Source organism: Acyrthosiphon pisum, chromosome X (genome assembly GCF_005508785.2).
Source record: "Acyrthosiphon pisum isolate AL4f chromosome X, pea_aphid_22Mar2018_4r6ur, whole genome shotgun sequence".
In the NCBI taxonomy this organism is placed as follows: Eukaryota; Metazoa; Arthropoda; class Insecta; order Hemiptera; family Aphididae; genus Acyrthosiphon; species Acyrthosiphon pisum.
In genome coordinates this window covers 102636587-102654184 of record NC_042493.1, presented here as the reverse complement: position 1 = coordinate 102654184, position 17598 = coordinate 102636587, and positions in this window count along the sequence as shown.

Here is a 17598-nt window from a genome sequence, read left to right as displayed (position 1 = left end):
TGCCAAAATGAAATTGTTCTCATAAAAAAAATATATTAATGTAGGTATCTATATTTATATATTTATTTTTTCCGGTAAGCCGGGACGAATGGCCACCCTATACTTAATATAGATTATATATATTATGCAGTATGTTTTATGATGTGTAGGTATATTATAACGATCTGCTGACGTGCAGACTGTTAGAAATAATATTTCTATTGGTACATCTATAAATTTTGTATATTTCCAACTATACGTCTAGATTACACTAAACATTATTCAAAAAAAAAGTGGGCAAGTGGGTGTCGCTCAGCTGTACAGTAGGTTACAAATGGGTCACTTTAATGGACTGTATTAAATTTCAATTTAATGATATAGTACCTATAAGAAAATCGATGTGTAGGCAGTCAGCCAGCCTACGATATTACTAAGTATAATATTTGATGATATTATTGTCAAAAAACGTATATTTGACCTATTTACGTAGAACTTTGTTTTCAATTTGTAACCCTTAGCTATAAAAGTCTACGTTTTATATATTTTTAACTAATAGATAATTTGTAAATATTCACTTTGATAAATAACGTCAAAATTTGAACTTAAAACGATTATAAAAAAAAAAAAAACATGCCTGTATATTTTAAATACTTTTCGGAATGTATCAGGAGCCATTTACCAATTAATTTTTAATCTTAGATTTAGAAAGAAAAATTTTATGAATTCTTAACTCAATATAATTTGCTAATTTTCTTGATTTTTCAATATTTTGTCAAGATTTGAACTTTAAATAGTTATAAAAAAATCTGTGACTAAGGATTTTTATTATTTTTTAAACGCCATAGTAACAATATATTAGGAGCTTTCTTGTATTACATTTTCAAGCTTTTTAGCCAACAAATACAATTTTATTGACTTTCATAGAAAAAATAATTTAAAAAATTGTAAATTGAAAATGTCCGTAAATAGTTCAAAACAAATCAAAACATTTTGAAAAATTTTATCGTGTATAGAAAAATAATTAAACAACTACTGAAAAATGTATGTACCTATATACAGTTATTTGTTTTAGAGTTACACCAAAATCCAATATCGATTTCATCAAAAACCAATTTTACCTAAAATTTATAATTTTCCGTAGTTATTACTTTTTATGTTATTTTTCCCCGCGTATTTGAAAACTATTGGGAATTTTATTTCCCTAATATAGCAACTAGATTCAGTTTCCTATCGAACAAGATACTGTTGTTGAAATATCGAAGCAGTTTTACTGCCCCAAAGGGTGATGACAGACACCAAAAAATAAATTACTTATAATTATACTTTATAGTTTATACAACAACATTTTGTAAATGATTTAAACCTACTGTATTACTAATGTCTAATACCTAGGTGGTAAAATAAATTACTTTTGTAGCAATAATAATATCATAAAATATACTTATAGTAAAGGCTGACAGTTGACATTCGATCATAATCGTTTTTTGAATACTTTCATATTATATTATCATTTGTACAGTGACCCACCACCCACTCAACGCCTAACGTACAGCAGATCGGTACCCACTTAGCCACTTACCTACCTATACATTTTTTTTATTTATAGATAAACAACCAAATACAAATATTAATATAGCAATAATCAAAGTCTACACATACCTACTGTAGTTATTATTTTTATTATAACGTACTAGTCAATCAAAATATACCTAAATAACCAGGGGCGTATTTTAAATTTTTTGTTTGGGTGGGGCTGGGGGTCTTTAAAAATTAAGTAAGTGTATAATATTATAAAAATACACGACTTTTTTACTTAATACATAGCATACAATTTTGAAAATACTAGTCAAATGACATTTTTAATTATTATACTAGTTTTTTTTAACTAATGTAGATGGAAAGTTTTTCAATCCGTCAAAAAAATTAATATTGTATTACAAGGTTCCTTGTAAGTTGTTGATAGTGGAAATTAAAAAAATAGTTGAGCATACCTAACCCACAATAGTTTTTATGAGGGTCTAATGTTCGAATTTGTAAAAAATTCGTAAAAATCACGAAACTTTTGAATATATTTGGAGTTAGGAACTCATTAAAATCTGAATAAAGACACCACATTACTTGGCGTATTGTAAGTGGCACGTCTTCTAAGCCAGTGGTAATATCTCTTGTAAAAATATCCAAAAAAGTTCCTTGATTTAGCCAATTAGGTAAAACATGTGGTCCAATAACTAAATTGTCTATTATTCCAGCCCAAACATTAATTGAAAATTGATCTGGGAAGGAATTTGGCCATACAACGTGGTGATAATCCATTGCCAATAATTTAAATCATAACAGACGTGTACTGTTTAGCAGTGTATAATTCTGTAATTATGGTCTATGGAATATATGAAAGTCAAACTTTTAATTTATTTCAGGTATTATTCAGTAGAATAATACAATAAGCAAAAAACTCATGATAAATACTGTTTAAAGTGCAGCTTGACAGACTAACCGTTTTATTATTAATATAAATGAATAACACGACAATATGATTATGTATGAGTATAATATATTATAATAACGTACAACTGGACAATTTAACGTGACTGTACACACACACCGTATACGCACTGTACGACGGTGGCTGTGCAAGTGATTCTTACATACTTCGAAGGCCCTATATATATGCACAACCGAGGTCATGTTACATCCATATAGAGAGTGAGTCTTACGCTCGTATAACTAGATACTAAATTGTACACACGTGTCAAGGCTGACTACTAATATTAATTGTACATTTCAACAAATACTAAATATATTGGAGTTATACGCGATTTACTTTTAAAAATATTAATTTTTGATAAAAAAATAATTAATTTTTCAAATTAACAAAAATAATTTGCACATTTCTGGTTTAATTGCGGATGTTGGTTAATAGAAAACTTAAATAGCTTTAAGATAAAAAAAAATACGTTAAAATGTTGAATAGTTTTGAAGATACATAAAAAAATATGTGATGCGTTTGATTTTTATAAAAAAAATCATAAACATATTGCATACGAGTCTGCAACGAAGTACCACATTTTATGTCTTTGTTGTTCTTGCTATCATATGTAGCACATACCTAGGTAATCTACGGAAGAGTCTGAACATAGGGACGTTCCGATACTACAGACACTAGTAAAGTATCGATACTTTGGTTGGTCTTTGCAGTGGCGTTCAAAGGATTTCCAAATGGGGAGGGGCACAATTTTAAAAAAAAAATAAACCAATGAAGGCGGATAAGTGGAAGTCGCTCTACTGTAGAGTAGGGCAGTAGGGTAGGCTACAAGTGGATGACTGTAAATTTAAATTCAATGATTTATTTCATGTGTGCAAAAAACGGTTCTGAGCCGAGACGGTTTGGCAGCGTAAGATACCGTATATTATATTTATATTGTTGTTATTAATATATATAAGTAAAGTTTTAACTACTAAATCATTTTAGAAGCTAATGGGTTTACAATGGTTTTACAATGGTTTTTATTTGTTTTTTATCCTGGATACAAATTATCATATATCATTGAATTCAAGTATAATATAATCCATTATACATTGACCCACTTGTAACCTACTATACAGCAGAGTGCCATCCACTTACCCGCATTTTAAATTTTAAGTTTGATAAATTTTGTCGAAATTAAAACTTTAAATATTTATAAAAAAAATTGTGCATAATATGTATTTTTAATATTTTCAACTGCTATTGTAAAAATATATTATAACCCGTGTATTATATTTTCATGCTTTTTGATCAAACAAATAAAAATATATTGTTAAATATTGTATAAAAAAAAATACAATATAAGAAAATCGCTACATGAGAAATCGAGTGAATATCCAATGATGTTAATATTTGAACTTCAAACGCTCACAAAAATTTAATTTGACTTTCCGGTAAACATTTTTTTTTTTTTTTTGATAAAGGTAGACAAACTTATGAGGAATCTTGTATTAAATTATCAAATCTTAGATAGTTAGATTTAAAAATAATATTTTTATGAATTTCTAAGTCAAAATAATTTGCACATTTTCGTGATTTTTTCGTAATTGGTCAAAATTTGAACCAAATGCTCATAAAAAAAAATTGTGACTGTATTTATATTTTTTTCAACTGATTTTGTAAGAATATATTAAGAGCTTCGTATTAAACTTCAAGCTTGTTGACTCAAAGAATAAAATTAATAATTAACACAAATTAATTACTCTCAACAGCTGTAATTACTTATAAGTGATTTTCTGTAGGTTGGCAAAAAAAAACATTTTGGGGGGGATATAACCCCTTCCCCCCCTTCAGCATGCCACTGGGTCTTTGGTCCTCTCCTTTTTTAAATTAGCCTATGTTCTGCTCAGAGGTATAATCTATCTAAGTATATAAAAATATCAGATCCCGTTCACTTCGTTGCCCATTAAAATTGCCAACTCTATATAAATAATATGTTTTACAAATCACCATGGCAACCATTTATATACAAAACATTCCATAGGAAATTTCAAAATAATATATAACTGGTTGCCATGGTAATATGTAACGTAACGCTTCATGTAACGTAACGTTTTTCGATTCTATGTGCCAAAGCAAAGACATAAAATGTCAAATGCAAACTGCCGCCCATAACTTAAAAATAAAAAAGGTAGACCCACTCTTTAAAGAGTATTTCTTCGTCATTTTGGGTATACTTTTATAATCTAATTAGTGTAATTACCACATTATAAATATTTAATCACAAATATACACTAGGTATACGTCTCATCATTGAAAAAATTAATATATTATAATAAATAATTTTCAAACATTAACAATAATATTATTTTGTCTTATATCATGATTTGAAACAACATAATATATTAAGTAATAGTTCTTTTATAATAATAGGTAGGTAGGTAGGTACATGCAGGGGCTGGTAACTGTATAGTAGATTTACAGACATTGGAGGTTCATTCACCAGGCACGACGAGCGCTCTAGTCACCGACACCGCCACCCACCCAACGACCCATCATTAAAACTGCGTACCGCCAATACCGAATAACGAATTACTGTTATATCAGTTATCTGCATTCTGCTCTGACTGTTCAAGTAGTATTTTTTTCGTCTGTGGTTCAAGTTAAACTTTTCATCCTGTTGTGCCGGCTTCTCTACGTCGCCGCCTAGTGTTTTTATTTGGTTTTTGGCAAATTAAAACGATGCCAAGATACGCCTACAACTGTTGTGTGGTTGGATGTTCTTCAACAGGTTCGTGTATTATATTGTAGTTGTTTGATTAAAAGATATTAAATTATATAATTTTTAAACCAGGTTCAATATTTTAATTTCATATTTCGAAGTAGAATATTTTCAGATTGATTTAAGTATTTAGAGTTTAAAAAGCGGAGTAGTAGGTACCTAGGCAATGATTTCAATGATTTCACTTAGCTACTCAGTAGTCAGTACTCACATCCGAATATTAAATACGAATACATAATTGTATACCTATCTAATCAGCTAGCGCTATTATTTAATTTTCTGTCTTCATAGAGTAATAAAGCCATTTAGAGTAGAATCCTGGAAAATTAAAAATGTATTAAGGGGTATTAATGATTGGTTGCAATATATCTTTCATTCTTCATCTTTATTGAGTCTATTTTTGTATGTTAAATATATTATATAAGACACTTGTATAATATAGAGTAAAATAACTTAATTACTGGAAATGCCCTTTGCAGACCTAATCTTACTATTATTTGAGTCAACAAAATGTGTTATGTGTCATTGTTGTTAAATATTATAGAAATTATATTCTGTAGATAGCACATATACGATATATTTATTATATACAGGGTGAATCTTTTACCATTGAATACTCAGCGTAGATACGTGCTATTCTATAAGCAAAGGTGGGCATTAACTAGTTAAATTGTTAAAGTTAATTAAAAAAGTTATGTTTTTTTTAACTTTTTAACTTAACTAGTTAGTTTATTTTCTAATCAACTTATGAACTTAACTAGTTTAATTTACAGTTGAAATAACTTAGCTTTTCTCAGTTGCTTTTAAAAAAATCTATCAAGTTAAAAACATTTTGAATTTTTCGTTTATACGAAAATATTACTATGGAAGTATAAAATAAAAATAATCCAATACAAAAACACAAATATTTCTGTTCTTTTTCTTGATAACATAATTTTGTATATATTCATATATCTTATTAAGTTGTAAATTATATATTATGCGAGTTGCAATTATAAATGTTTTTAAAAAATTAATCATTTCAAATTACAAATTGACAGTTGTTATGTTTTAATGTTATATAACTTATATTATTCAATTGCTATATATGATGTAAAAAAAATATATTTGTTAAATTATTAATTTGAGATGAGTATAGTTTAAAGCATTTACAAATTATACCTACTTTAAATTTAATATTAAATACTATAACAGTATTAAATTATACAATTTTGAATTTAAGGCACATCATCACATCGTTTTCCAAATCCCAAAAACAATAAAGAGACTTTTGATAAATGGGTAGAAATTGTTGGTGGAAATTTAAGATCTCTCGATCCGTCAATAGTTTATGAGAAAAAACGAATCTGTTCGAGTCATTTTTTAGACTATGATATAAGTCCAGGGACCAAAAAACTGAAATGTTTGGTTGTCCCTTCTTTACATTTATCTGGTAAGTTTATTTACTATAGGTTAGTTTTAGTATTATATACTTATTTTTTTTTGTTTTATTATTTACAGTTCCTATTGTTGATAATTTTAAAACACTGTCCACTTCTTGTAGTGATCGGCCACAGTACAAATCATCTGGTATGCTAATTTAACTGATGTATAACAAGTATAGAAAAATCTAATAAATTACATTTATTATTTACAGTTCCTAGTGTTGATAGTTTTAAAACACCGTCCACTTCTTGTAGTATAGAAGACACTGATTTAGAAGAAATATCAATATTTCATGAGGATTCAGTTATTCAACGTATGTATTTTAATTTTTAATTTTTAAAACAACAAATAATTATTAGTTATAGTTTAATGCACATTAATTTCTATACAAATATATTTTTACTAATTTAATGAAATGATAGAATTTTTAAAAACGATCCCTGGCAGGCAAGTTTTTCAAACGTTACTGTTTTGTTGTTTTTAGTTCCTTGTACATCAGGCAAAGTAATAAATGCATTTGACCTAGGCTAAACTTGTTTACCATCATCTACACCGTCACATTTCAACAGAGAACGTGTTGAATATGAATCCTCAGGTATGCCTATAAAAAAGTTGTTATATTTTCCGTTCAATAAATTTGATTTTGTTCAACAGAAGAATCTGAGTTGGAAGGAATTTCCAAGCTAGACGATGACTCGCTTCTTCAATGTATGTATAATAAACTAGTGTATTTATGCTTTATCTCTTTGCTTGATTTTATTGCTTTGTTTTTAAGCTAATGCAGTAGTTGTAATCAAAAAACCAGTAAAGTGCTTAAAAAAACTGGTGATTATTAATTTTTTTCTTATTTTTATGCTTATTGATTGTAGCTTTTAAAAACCAAAATTAAATTTTTTAATGAATTTGATTTTTTAGTTACAATTAATAGTATTTAATTCAAAAATTTGAAAATTGCTTTGACATTTTGTTTAGGGGTATTGTCTTACATTGGTGTAAGAAAAATGAGCCAGTTAACACCGAAATGCAAGTCACTATACAGAGAAGGTGTATTGCCGAGTAACGTATATCTGTATATCTGCGGTGGGAACAGAAGAAATCATCCAGCTTCAAAAGTCGTTTGTCAGCAGCTAAGAAATTTTCTGAAGGGTTTTTAAATTCAAAAACCGTAAGTAGTAGGACTTCTGCAGCAGCCATTTTCAAAAATTTACAACTGCGTGCAACAATTCAAAAAGCACGGGGTAGAATATTTACTTTAGACGAGGAGAAACTACTCAGCTTATCTCTCTACAAACAGAGTGCCAAATCATATCGAACTTTGGCAAAACTATTCACTCTACCTGGCAGAAAAACTTTAACGAATTTACTATCCAAAATCCCAGTGAATCCAGGAATTGATCGAACTTTGATGAAAGTTTTGAAAACCAATGTCGTAAAGTTAAGTAAAAGACAAAAACTCTGTGCAATTTTATTTGATGAGGTCAGTCTGGACCCAAACTTGATGTATGATCATAATACTGGCATGATAACTGGTTTTGAAGACAATGGTAAGGAAGGACCCAAAATTTTGCTGACCACAGCTTGGTGTTTATGATTCGTGGCGTGGTTAAAAAATATAAGCAACCTATATCTTATACATTTTGCAAGGGCATCACCAGTAGCCATGATTTGTCAAACCAAATAAAAAATGTTATCGAAGCAGTGCATGAAACAGGGTTGCATGTTGTTGCATCTGTTTGTGATCAAGGGGCCACAAACAAAGCTACCATTAATATCCTGCATCGTGACACTAGAGCAGAGGCACTAAGAAACCATATTCAATTTAAAGAAGAGTTTTATAATGTTCAATGTGGAGCAGATATATTGAATGTTGTACATATATATGATCCCACGCATCTATTGAAAGGAGTACGTAACAACCTTCTCAATAAAAATGTTTTATTCACCATGGACGGACAACAAATGGAGGCCAGCTGGAGTGACAATACCGAGCTATATGAATTGGACTGCAAGATCGAGGATGTGAGAATGCTACCAAGGCTGACAGCCGAACATGTAATTCCTAATAAAATTTAAAAAAATGAAAGTCAAACGTGCTGTGCAAGTATTATCCGAAAGAGTTGCATCCATAATGTCATTTTTAGCTTGTAAGTAAAAATATTAGCAACGGACCGTTATTGAGCATTAAGTACAAATGTATCTACTATAATCTATTCCCTAAAAAAAAATTTTATTTATTTATTTTAGTTATTTTAGTAGCATGTTTAAAGATGTCTGCTATTTAAGCATAGTTATCAATACTGTTGTTCTTAACACTCAATAATATTTTCCAACATTGAAAAATGCATTATTCTATAAGTACAAAAATTGTTCATTATGTTTCAGCAAAAAAAATTTTGAATGTAAAGGCCAAAGACACTGCCAAATTCTGCCAATTTTTTGACAAATTATTTGACTCAGTAAATGGGAGCTATGACAAAGTAGTAGACGGGAAAATATATCGCACAGGCCTGAAAAGATACTCTCCACATCATGAGTTATGGGAAGTGTCGCTCAAAGTGTTGCAGTCAATGTACTTCATAGAGCCTGTTAGTAAAAAAAAGACAGTTCCTCAACCTCCAACAATTAAGAATTGGATAAAAACTATTAAAGGTAAATCTTAACTGTTCATTTCATTACACAGAGTATGTTACTATATATATACTTAACATTTTTAGGATTTCAAAAGGTATTTAAGTTATTGAACAAGATGGGTATAAAATCAATACTGTTAAGAAACTTTAACCAAGATTCACTAGAGAATTTTTTCGGAGCATTGCGTGTCCTGGGATACAGAAACACCAACCCAACTTGTTACCAATTCACTTCCTCATACAGAACTCTGCTGCTGAACAACTTAATGTCGTCACATTCCCCTGGTAGCAATAATTGTGAAGAGGACTTTAGCGATGGTTGTTTCACGTCTTATAAGACACTGTTTGAAACATTCGAAGAAAATTTGCCAGATCAATGTGAAGAACCTGAACTTAGAGTTTCGAATGGTACTCCTAAATTAATAACAAGTTGTAGTTCAGAGATCTTACAAGATTTACAGTTCCAGACTCACAACTATATTGCTGGGTTTGTAATTAAAAAATTAAATAATATTTTATTCAAAAACTGCACAGTTTGTTTAAATCAAGTTTGTTCTTTAACAACAACTAAGGGACATCAACTAACTGTTGCCGAGACTATAACCCAAATGGTCAACTTTTATTAAAGTATCCTAATAAAATGTTTTGCCCATTAGTAAAAAATTCAATTGACTTGATTGCTCAGTTTTTGCCCTCAATTTGTCATCATAAAACATTAAAAAATGAATTAACAAAAATATTGACAGACCAACTTAATATTAATATGATAAATTGTCAAGAGCATGGTCAATTGTTCCCTAAACAATTTTTTGATTTTGTTATTAAATTAATGATCCACAATTGGTGCACTCAAATAAATCGTATTTTGTCTGGGAAACTGGGCATCGGTAAAAATGAAAGGGACCAAATAAAAGTGAGTGCCTTTCATCGTTACCAAATTTTTTGTAAAAAATCAAAATACAAATAATTTTATTTTGTTACTCATATTTTTTTTTAGTATTGAGAATATAACATATATTCTTACATACCTTACTATTGTACTTTTAATTTTATCAATTATATTTTTAATATTGACTATGTGTATAACCTCATGTGAATTTTTGTGACGTTGAAAACTTGCAAGACTACATTTCATACTTTATGACAAAATAATTTTAAATTAACATGTTCATTATTTATTTAATAATTAAGACAAATTTATGACATAATAACTAGCTGTCCCGCTTTTTAAATATTTTTAGATTCTGAACGGAAAAAACGATAAAAATGGGATTTGTATATTATATATATGATTTTATTTTGACTGTCACTACATTTACAATATTTTATAAACAATTATGATTGATTAAATTTTTTATGGTTTACCTAATAAAAGTGTATATTATTATTATGTATATTATGCTGTTGAATATTTTTAATAAATGTTTTATATTGAAAAAATCTGTTTTTATTTTAATTTCTATTGTTTTCAAAACACCTAATAATTAAAAAAATAACTTTGTAAGAAAAAAAAGAATTTCAATTGGTTAATTCAAAAAAAAGCGGGAATGTATTCTGGCGGCCGCCTCGCTTTAGTTCTGACACCAAGCACCAGTAGCGGGGTTTGCAATGCTCCAATAATTAACACAGCAGTTGCCTATCTATTAGTATTCTTGTCTATGGGTACATGTATTGACTATTATTTGATAATTATTTGTATTATTTCATATTTAACTTATCGATCATTAGAAATATTTTTATTTTTCATTTTATAATATTTTAAATATTTTATCTTTAAGCAAAAATTAGTAACAAACAACTCCTAGTAATAATTGTTATTAGTATTTAAAATTCTTATCTATATCTATTTTCTGATATACCATCAAATAATTTTTGAAGAAAAAACAGTTAAACAAAAGTTACTAGTTAATAGCTATTACAGGTCGTTACACACTTTTTAATTTCGTATTCCACGCTTAGCATTTCGTACTACACACAATTTTAGTCCCTGTACCTAATACACCATGACAGAGTGACCTTATAGACCTTATATGTCTAGTGTCTGGTTAGTAAAATTAATATTAATTATAAATAGTAATATACTGACAGCGACGGCTATATAATAGTGTTATAAAATATCTATTCTCAAGAGCAATGAATATTTACAACTAATAATAAGTAACAATAAAAAATATTTTATTTTTTACTGTGTAGGTACCGTGTGTCAGTGTAGAATGTATACAATAATTATAAAATGCAGTTTGATTAAAAAAAAACATTAAAATATAAAAAAATATGAAACTATAAAACTATATGCGTCATAATATTATAAAGGTTTAATTTTAATAACATACTTTTACATTTCATTACATTTCAATATTTTCGTACTACACACAGTTTTAGGAGTTGGAATATTGATTAAAATATCCCAACAAAAGCACTCCACCAAACTTCGTGTAAAAAAATATCATTAAGGATAAGAAAAAAAAACAGCTTTGAAAAAAAGTCTTTGAACTATAGATATAATATTAGAGATGTGGAATTTACATTGTGGTATAATTAAATAATGTCATTGTCGATATCATTGTTCACTCTACCCTTCGATTATTATTTTAGGTTTATATATATAGTACACATATATATTATGCATTATGTACATTGTACATACCATCGTTTGGAAGAAAAAATGAGTACAATAATATGTCAATATATCATAATATGAACTATGAAGGCATATACATAATAATATACAAATATTATGCTACATTTTAATGGGTTTATATATAAAATATAATAGTTGTACAATATGTAAAATATGATAGGTATGAAGCGTGGGCAGTCGCGTACACAGGATTTTAGTTCGGCTAGGGTTTTATCTGAGTAAATAATTTGCATTATTTTTTCTCAACAGTTATTATATAACAAATTATAGTTGGCTGCATTTACAGTGTTTAACCTGGTAATGCGCGTAGGAATACAGCTCGCTACTTTTTGACAGTTTCGTCTGAACACACACACAATAAAATACCTACGTCATAATGGTGTGATTTTTGTACAATTTCGTTTGGCGTTGTATGAAAATATCTGAAACTTCTCACTTTTCACCATTTAATGATATTTTGAATTTTTTCCTAAACTCTTGAATCTCAACTGTCTAAGTCAGAGGTTCCCGACCTTCTTAGCCGGCGGTGCCCTTTAGTTGGTCCAAATTTATCGATGGTACCCTCATGTGAATACCACAAAAAAACATGATAAAAATGAACTCTTGTTCTGATGATTAACCGATTTAAATAATTGTATTCAACATATTATTATTTATACAAATTACAAAATTATAGTTGAAAATAAAGAGAACAAATATTACGAAATAGAATAACTGCTTTAAAAGTTGTATTTTTCAAATTTACCCAAAATTCAACGTAAGAATTGCTGCTGAAGGTGGAATTCGAAGAAGTCGTGCGTGTATAAATATGTTATGTGAATATTATATGCGGTGTGTGTTATTCATCTATTAATTTATACAGATTAGAAACAGTGCATTAGATAAACAGTGTGTGCTAAGTAATTTTGTACTTACGTAAAACAATTACTTGTCTTTTTAACTATAATAAATTGGAAATAATATTTTTCATTCTCGGATGATCCGTGGTGCCTATGAAATAACTAATAAGCTTGCGGTACACAGGTTGGGAACCGCTAGTCTAAGTAATGAATATAATAAAATCTGTGTAATATACTAACAAACATGTAGATACTCATTATTGACATTATTATTATATCATAGTTACCGACGAGCTACACCCTTTGACCGTTCGATTTATTCAATTTAATTTCTTTGATCTGTGTGTAAATGAGAAATGTACCTATAGGTAGATGAGCGGAGAAGTGGATAAACATTTCGCGGGGTAACCCCGTACCACTCCACGCCACTCATCAAAACTTTGAATATTTATAACTCATAAACTACTCACCCGAAATTCGATTTTCATGTATCAAAATACTAAGAAAAATATTCTGCTTTGGAATATAAAATTAAAACCCAATGTTGTCATTCAAAAAATTAAAAAACTTAAAAAATTATAAGGATAAAAAATATTTAAAAATATAATTTTTTAAGAAAAACATTGTTTTATAAGCGACTTGAAACTATGTAAAAAAATATTTTCAAAAAAATGTACACTTTCTGAAATTATGAGTGTTCTATGATAAAAGAATCACCCGGTATATAATATATTTTTAATATTTATCAACTGCTATTGTAACATTATATCAGGAGTTTTGTATTTTCACCGTTTTTGACGAAAGAAATACAATTTTATTGACATTGAGTAATTTTGTTCAAATTTTAAAATATTATTCGAAGATAAATGAAATTTTATAGAGTACCTATATCATTATATTTTATACACACAATGACATTTTCAAATGTAAACCTTTCAAACATACAAACTACTGTGACAATAAAACAATTTAATCGCAATTATATCATTAATTCATATATTTGTAGTAATATTTAGGCTGACATAATATAGTCTTCGCTCAGAATCGTTTTTCGTATACTATGATTTTATATCATTGAATTCAAATTTAACACAATCCATTACAGTGACCCACTTATCCGCTTTTTTTAACTACGAAGCTACTGATGTTTATTTTCAAAATTTTCCTAATCTTGTGTAATATTCTCGTTGTATGAGGTGGTCAGATTACTATCTGATCATCAGGTGACTACGAGTATATTATGTTTTTTACAGGAAGCAAGACTGTTTTGTTGTCGATGAAGATGTTGACAAGGTAGTTTATAAATAAATTCGTAGACAGATGAAATATTACTTTGTAGTTTATTAAAATGTTCTTCAGTAATTAGACTAAGTCCAAAATGACAAGTTCTTACACAGAGTGACGTGAAGGTGCTTGTTGTGCAATTGGAGTGAACACGTCTGAATACAGGCTGTTTCAGGCTCCCTTTTATATTCGGTTCCCTGCTCCCCCTGCCTATCGATACGCTATCTCTTCTCTAACGGATGTGGTCCGTGTGACCATCGACTCAGCCCACGCATTTGCGATAATATTCCTAATCTAATCTGAGTATTCGCCATAATGTTCTGACAGATAATTTATTATCTGTGTTGTTGTGCAGAAAGTCATCTCTTCTGCGAATTACTAAATATTTATCAGTTACCACATTCTGGTCTATAGGTTACGTATATATACATATATCTACTCGTGGCTTTGGCAATCCCCATATCCTGTCAACCGATACCTACGTGATTTGCGTTTTTAGAAAATATAATTTTGACTACATGATTAATCTTCTATTGTCTTGTATATTTGCAATTTGTCCATTGCCAAATTGTTTAAGGAGGTCGTTTATCTACTCACTTATTCCTAATTTGACTATTCATATATAATGATATTTATGTGTTGTGAGTAAACGGATACTATCCGTTATACTTGTAAAAATTAGAACTTCAAATGCTTAAAAAACTTTTATCTATGTAATATTTTTAATATTCTTAAATAATTACTAAAAGAAAACGTATGCTAGATCTTATATTGTATCCTTGATATTGTAAATTTCCAAACTTTTTACCGATCCAGTATCCTAAAATGTTTTGTAAACAATTAAATCCAAAATAAAATTTGAAAAGTCCATAATACCTGTATAGGCCTTTTTTTTTAACATAATAGACAAATATTAATGCTTGAAAATAAATACTTAATTGTACCTATATTATCTCAGTGAGATAAATAAATTTACAATTGACCATTGTTAAATATAGGTACTATAGTATATTGAATCAATGAATTGATATTGTATGTTGTTAGATTTAAGAGGAGCTATGAATATATTATATTATAATTTTATATATTTTTACGCAAAATCTGTTTTCGAGAAAATCGATTTTGGTTTTTGGTGCAACTCTAAAACAAAAGACTGTAGGTACATGAAATTTTGACTGAATGTTTATATTAGCTTTTTCTATACACCATAACATTAATTTCAAATATTATATTGACATATTTTGAGCTGTTTACGGACATATTCAGTTTTCAATTTTTTTAGTTTTCTTTTCTATAAATATCAATAAAATTTTGTTCGTTGGTTAAAACAGCTTGAAAATTGAATAGATGCCATCTAGTATATTGTTTCAATGGCAGATGAAAAAAATTAAAAATCCATAGTCACAATTTTTTTATAAGCATGTAAAGTTCAAATATTGACAAAATACGTAAAAATTACGAACATTTGCAAATTATTTTGAGTTAGAAATTCATGAAAAATTTTATTTTTAAATCTAACATTTGAAAATGTAATACAAGATTCCGCATAAGTTTGTCTACCTTTATCAAAAAAAAAAAAAAATGTCTACAATAAAGTCAAATTAAATTTTTATGAGCATTTGAAATTCATATTTTTACAACATTTAATATTCACTCGATTTCTCATATAACGATTTTCTTATTTCTTATAATTTATAACGAATGACTAGTAAATACTTGAAAATTTCACTAAATGTTTATATTAGCAATTTCTATACACAATAAAATTTTGAAAATAATTTGACTCTTTTTGAGCTATTTACGGACATTTTATTAATATCAATAAAGTGTTATTTGTTGGTTAAACAACTATCTTGTTCGATGGGAAAGTGAATCTAGTTAATGCATTGAGGTAAAAATCCCATATTCCCATTAGTGTTCAAAAACTAGAAAAATGTTAAAAAGCCAGCCACAATTTTTTTTTACAAGCCTTTAAACTTTGAATTTTGACAAAAGGCGTAAAAATCTCGAAAATGTGCAATTTATTTTGAGTTTAAATTACTATAAATATTTTTTTAGATCAATGATTTTAAAATGTAATAAAAGATTCCTTATAAGTTAATCTATCATTATCAAAAAAAAAAAAAAAAATGTCTGAGAGTTAAACTAAATTTATATGAGCATTTGAAGTTCAGATTTTTACAACATTGGATATTCACTTGATATATCATGTACATTTAAAATTTATAAATGATTTTGTTGTTAAAAAATTATAAAATGTTCAACTTTTATTGCTAAGGATTGAAAACTTACAATGACGCCCAAAGTGAATATTTTATTCTGGAACCAAAAAATCTTAAAAATATAAAATTGAATACATTTTTTCCATACTATTGATACCCGTTAATTATTGTATATGATTCATGGCGGTGACATTTTAAATTTAATAAATATTATATATTTTAATAATATTAAAATAATATTATTATTAAAATTTTTTCGTAAAAAACCTTCTCCTGGCAATTTTATTTAATTTAAAAAATACATGAATGACATTTTTTAATAGTTAATAAGTTCTTAAAGTACTTTAATAATGCTCAGTATTAAATATACATTAATAACGAAACTTAGGTATAATTATTAATTTATGTGTAAGCTAAATAATATGTGCCAGCAGTTGCGGTTTAACATAATGTTGGTACCTACTACAATAGAATAATTTAGTTATTACTGTTTAATTTAATTTGTTTTTAATTTTATCATTCTAATTAATTTTATTTTAAACTTGGGTTAAATACCCTATTTTAAATATTTCAAATAATTTAATAAAAAAATAATACCTACTTAATTTTCTATATATTTAAGAAATTTGGCGGTATTTTACTGATATAGAGGGACCTGTTTGGATAATCCAAAATTAATTTTACTTTTGTTATACTTTAATGCAATGTACTTATGTACCTATGTGTAATGGTACAAAGTTGGGGGCACTGTTATCAAGTTCCTAGCAAACCAGTGGTGCTCAGCATGACAGTCTTCTTTTCATCCAGCCGTTTTATATATTAGTTTTTAGCAACGGTATGATCAATAAAGTGTAATGAGCACAGCTGTATACTTGAATGTGAAATATTAAAATGATTACACTACGTTCAATATAATATATTTTTTTATTATACTCGATCAACTAATGACAGATACAACATATAATTTAATATTTATTTTACACATTATAATCTATAGACATAGAAAAAATATTTATATATTATATTACACATAGCATATATTTATATATTTTATTCCACAAATTAATTCATTCTACTCAAAAAATTTAATTTAATGTATTTGAATTATCAAAATGATTTCACTATGTTCAATATAATGTATTTTTTTATTATACTCGAACAACTAATGACAGATACTACATATAGGTAATTTAATATTTATTTTACACATTATAATCTAGAGACATAGAAAAATTATATACATATTATATTACACATAACATATTTTGATATTTATTCCACACATAAATTAATTCTACTTAAAAAATTGAATTTAACATAATAATATGTTAT